The 5,239-nt window shown below is 43.6% G+C and overlaps 1 protein-coding gene across 2 annotated transcripts in view; it reads right to left on the bottom strand.

Annotated features, from left to right (window-relative positions):
- Positions 1–5,239, bottom strand: part of LOC115540515 (von Willebrand factor A domain-containing protein 7) — a 126,980-nt gene that overhangs the window by 96,141 nt on the left and 25,600 nt on the right. The window lies entirely within an intron of this gene.

Genomic DNA, 5,239 nt, shown 5'->3' with positions numbered 1-5,239 from the left:
GCATCTATCGGTATAAGGTGGAGTGTGCTTTGTTTGCTTACAATCGATGTATACATCAAGAGGCTGCCCACTGCAGAGTCATTGGGTGGTGCTTTGCCTTGTCCAGCTCCACCTTTGTTAGAACAAGTTCAAGTTACATCTAGCTGCAGCCCCGGAGAAGCCCCTGGCGTGTCACACGTCTGGGATGAGGGACGTTTTCTTGGCGGGACGGAAAAAACTAAAAACAAAAGACAAACACACATTTCAGTTTCACTGCCCGATCGGTACCGGAAACCTGATTTGTTCTACTTAACCATCAGTCTAGCCATAACCTTAACCCCTAAACCTATCCATGGCCCTAACCATAACCTTCAAACCTTACCATCACCCTAACCATAACCCTGGCCATAGCCTTAACCCCTTAACCTAACCATAACCCTAATGTTAACCCCTAAACCTTACCACAACTGGGTTCATTTGCCAGCATTAACCTAATGAGCTAGACTGGGTTCAGAGAGGTGGAGCTTGACTAGGTCTAGCTCCGCCCTTTCAGCTCTGCAGTGAGCACCACTTGGATAAACCCTGAATGAGATGAATAACGAAGAAGTCGGTGGCCATGATTGTTTCCGTTTAGTATTTGTACACAATAAAAGTATTGAATGTTAGCACGTGTAGCATATCCCACACTATCACGTTGATGTGTGTTTCTGAAGACGAGACCCAACGATGCAATGGTTTTAGACTTGCAGTTTCTCACCAAAATAAGTCGTACAGGTTATAATACTATTCTATTGAGCTAGATTGGACTCTATCCTGAGAGCATCTCAATGACTATCGTACAGTAGTTTGTTGTTGTCATTCTTGTTACATTTTCATATTTATATTTTCATTATATTTGATACATTTTCCACGAATCCACAATGATTTCATAACACTTTTAAAGGATTCACCGGCTTTGTTAAGACCCCAAGTAAATTGTCCCGATGTAAAACAGATTGATAGATCAGTTATATGATGTGATTTTATACATTTGCTTCATATGAATCTGATCATGAAGTTAAGCTAAAATGCCTATTTATATATCTTCTCTTCACATGCACAAACATTCGGTCAGTAGTCTTTTACTCCAGATGTTTGATTGTCTACATATCCTCAACTCAGAAATGGACAGAAACCCAAACATTAAGCTATTACTTATGAATAGCCTGTTCTCAAATCAATTGGTCATATACTGCTTGTGTAATTTTATCATACAAGGAATCTGCAATCTTGCAGTATTTATTTTAATAAAGGATGTTTGCATTATTATTTGGACAGCGTACTATTTGTTATTTGTGTACCAGACCTCAGTTGCAATAAACAAGGGTTCAGAAAGTCATTGCCAGGAAACGAGGAGCAGCAAAAGGAGGATCCGAGGAGGGGAGGTTACCAGAACCGGCAGTACCCTTTGAATATTATGGAGAAGGACCTTCAATCAAGGTTTGTTTGACACCTGTGTTTGTGATTCATAGACTGACTACTTTGTCTTAAATGTCTTGTTTTTTGTTGGATTTATTTTTCTTTCATTCAATCTATTCAGAATGCATATTCCCTGACCAGGATGGGATTCCCGAGCCAGCCCTGGTCCTCAAAAAACATTTAAAAGAACTTTCCAGGTAAAACCCCTGCATATACACAATCCTTGTTTATGTATGTGTGTGCGTGAGTGTGTGTGTGGCGTGACCTGAATGATTTGTGCTGGAGGACAGGCACCGAGCTAAAATGGACCAAAGGAAGTCATCTTACCTTCCTGATATTGAGGAAAATGCAGCTTGTTTAAAGACATAAAACATGGTCTTTCAGATGCAAACAACATGTTTTGTGAACTGCGGGCCAACATTACAGACATAACCCTTACCTAGTCCCTCTAACTCCAGCTCCAGCAAGGCTTTTACAAAGGAACGTTCTTTGAAAGCAATGAAGCGGGTTGCACAGGAGGAAACAAAGGCTGCCCCTATCCCCCTCAACAATGACCCGGTTCATCCCCTCCCAGAGATAACTAAAACCCAGTTTTTTGCACAACTGTCTATGGCCCCGGTGGTTCCCCGTCAGCAAAAGGTATTGCTACGTTTGGACCCATGTCATTTTATGATACATTTCTACTCAGTTGATCAAAATATTTTATATTTTTGTCGGATGAATATTACATCATTCTAATAATAAACCAGTCCTTCTTTCCTACTTTCGGGAATCCCTCAATGATGATGTGGATTGTGTAGTTGCAGAGACGGTGACACATAATACTAAGTGCCCGATACTAAAAGGTCATGTGAAACGACTTAAAGGAGCAGGACCTTCCCACGGTGCGGAGACGACCAGTAAACCCAAAGAGGACATTCCTAAAGTTGAACATTTGGAGACAGATGAATACCGCCCTGACAAGACAGGAGAGCTCGACCTAAAGCCAGATTCTGTGAGTCCAAAATACAACGCTAATAAACCAACTCCCTATGGTCTCAAAGGCTTTAGATTAGGGACAAACAAATGAAGCCCTTCTGCTAAAAAGCGCAGATTAAATCCAGAAAAGCCTAGACCTAAAGAGAGTGTTGGTTTGGTCAACAGTGCTTTAGTTTGAGGACAATAAAGACTGAGGCAGTTTGGATACCACCAGTACTAGAAGACAGTAAACCACCCCTGAGAAATGAAAGCCCCTGCGACCGGCTTCCTACAAAGTGGTCAACTAGATACGCAACTCCTAAACGGCTCACCAGTCCTCGTCTTGTCACACAAAAGCATCAGCCACCCTTCACTCAGTCTGGTTCCAGTTCCCGTTCAAACAACAGCCCTTCTGCCCCAAGAACCGTTAGATACTCTCAACCCACAGCTGCAGAAACGTCCCCCCCTCCCGTTACTATTGCATCCATCCACGGTCCACAGAGAACGTCTGCCCAGAAACCAGTGCGAACAGTGTGGCCGCGTCTTCAGCAGCAAAGCAGCCCTGCAGAAGCACGTCAGCCTCCATTCAGGCAAGAAGCTCTTCTCCTGCACCCTCTGCAGTGAGATCTTCCCAGACTCGCAGGTGCTAACTCAATTACAATCAGGGCATTTAGAAGACGCTTTTATCCAAAGCGACTAAGGCCCCGTTTACACGAGGACGCTTGCGGGTAAAAACGACAAAATATTTTATCGAAAGTGCCTTTCGTTTAGACGGTGACGGGGTTTTTGGGGCTTAGAAACGCAAAAATCTGAAACCACCCTACAGAGTGGAAATCTTGAAAACGCTCCGCCGTAGCGTTTCCGTCTACACTGCCAAGACGCAAAACTCTGCTCAGATCTGCTCACGTTGCGTACGCGTTACATACATGCCCCAGTACAGGGAAATAAACAAAAATTTTGAATTATTTCCATGCGTTGGACCGTCAAGCTGCTCTGGCAGCTCCGACAAATTTACAGGAGTCTTTCCCACGAAATGTGCAGATATTATTACTGAACAGAGAAGGATCTGTAATTATGTTTTGGTTTTCGCGGCGCAGATAAGAGAAGGAAGATTCTACGCAGACATGGCGGTGTTGTGTAATAGCGTATCACAGCACCATCTAGCCTCCTGACATGCATACCCAATCTAATTCCCCACACTTTTGCGTCACCGTATGCACGCAGATTTCCTCCCGAAAACGCTTGTCTAAACGTGGAATAAAATGTGAAGACGCCCCGCCACTTTTGCGTCTTGTGTTCAGACCGTCATCATGTAAACGTAGCCTTACATCGGTTAATACAAACATTGACGGCAGAGTCAACCATGCAAGGCGACAGCCAGCTCGTCAGGAGCAGTTAGGGTTAAATGTGGTTAATTGTCTTGCTCAGGGACAGATCAACTCTCAGCTAGGAGGAGCTGGGGATCAAACTAGCAACCTTTCGGTTACAATACAACTAGGGATTCACCGAAATGAAAATTCTTGGCTGAAACCGAAACCCGTAAATGAGGAAACCAAGGCCGAAAACCGAAAGACCGAAAGAAATTATTATGACAATTATTAGTACCATTTAGTGTTGGCGCGGTATACGGTATTAGGTTAAAAAGGTTAAAAGTTTGGCAGTTTGTCTTTGCACTTTTTTATTTGTGATGTTTTTTTTCATAAAAAAAAATATATAAAAACCTAATAGATAGGCTACCTAATAAAGCGTTGGAACACACAAGACCGGTAACCATAGCAACGCCGGTAAACAAACCCTGCGAAACCGAATCCCTAGGAGAGCTCCCCGTGCTACGGCCATCCGGAGGCGCACAGAGCTTTTGGCCGTGATATTATATATAAAATTGTATTATATATAGAATGTTATAAGACGCTGTCATCGAGAATTGGCACGCTGCCAGACGCTGTCACCGAGTGTGAGAGGAGAGTTGACGGAGAAGAAGGCGTTTGACCTAGATTCAAAGTATATACCGTTTATAATCGGTAATACAACCCTAGTACCATTGCATTTATGGCTATGACTGTGTAGTACACAGTCATAGCCATAAAAAATTGCCTTGATTTTATTGAAGTTAGTACAGTACTAACTTCAATAAAATCAAGGCATTGCAATTTTTGCAAATCGCTATGCGTGGGTCTTTCTTAGGAACATTGAAAAACTTCCACACTGCAGACATATTGGCGCTTATCCAGACAAGCGTGTGCTGGCCGTGCTTTTTGTTTGCGTCATCACAAATTTCTGTTTCGGCCGTGTTGTTTCGGTGATAAAAGTATTTTGGCCGAAAACCGAAAATGCGCTTTTATGGCCATTTCCGGCCGAACATTTTTGGTGGCCGAAAATTCGGTGCATCCTTTAAGACAACTGCTCTACCTCCTGAGCTTAGCCGACCCTTCCTTAGCTGAGCTGACCCTAACTCGACACGGACAGGGTGCATCGCAACGGAAAGATATACATTTGCCTGTGAGACACATATCAGCATGCCAGGTGTGTCCTAGGAGTTAAAAGCGATCCTGACTCGGTGACCTGCAGTGCATTGCAGGTTTCCCGTACAGATTCGGCCTCACTCAACACCTACAAATGGTGCACAGTAGAATAAAACCCTTTGTTTGCCACATCTGCCAGAAGAGTTACTTCCGGAGGGAAGACTTTGAATCCCATGAACGAGTCCACACCGGAACCGCACGGGTGCTCCCATGCTTCCTCTGTGCAAAAGATTCAACCGGAGAGTGGAACTGAACTGAAATCCGGTGCAGCAGTTTATCAGTTGCATGATGTATCATGTGATACAAGAGACAAAGAGTTTAAA

The sequence above is a fragment of the Gadus morhua genome, chromosome 3, assembly GCF_902167405.1.
Source record: "Gadus morhua chromosome 3, gadMor3.0, whole genome shotgun sequence".
NCBI lineage: Eukaryota > Metazoa > Chordata > Actinopteri > Gadiformes > Gadidae > Gadus > Gadus morhua.
Note: the sequence above shows the minus strand (reverse complement) of the source record. Positions and strands in the feature narration are given on the sequence as shown.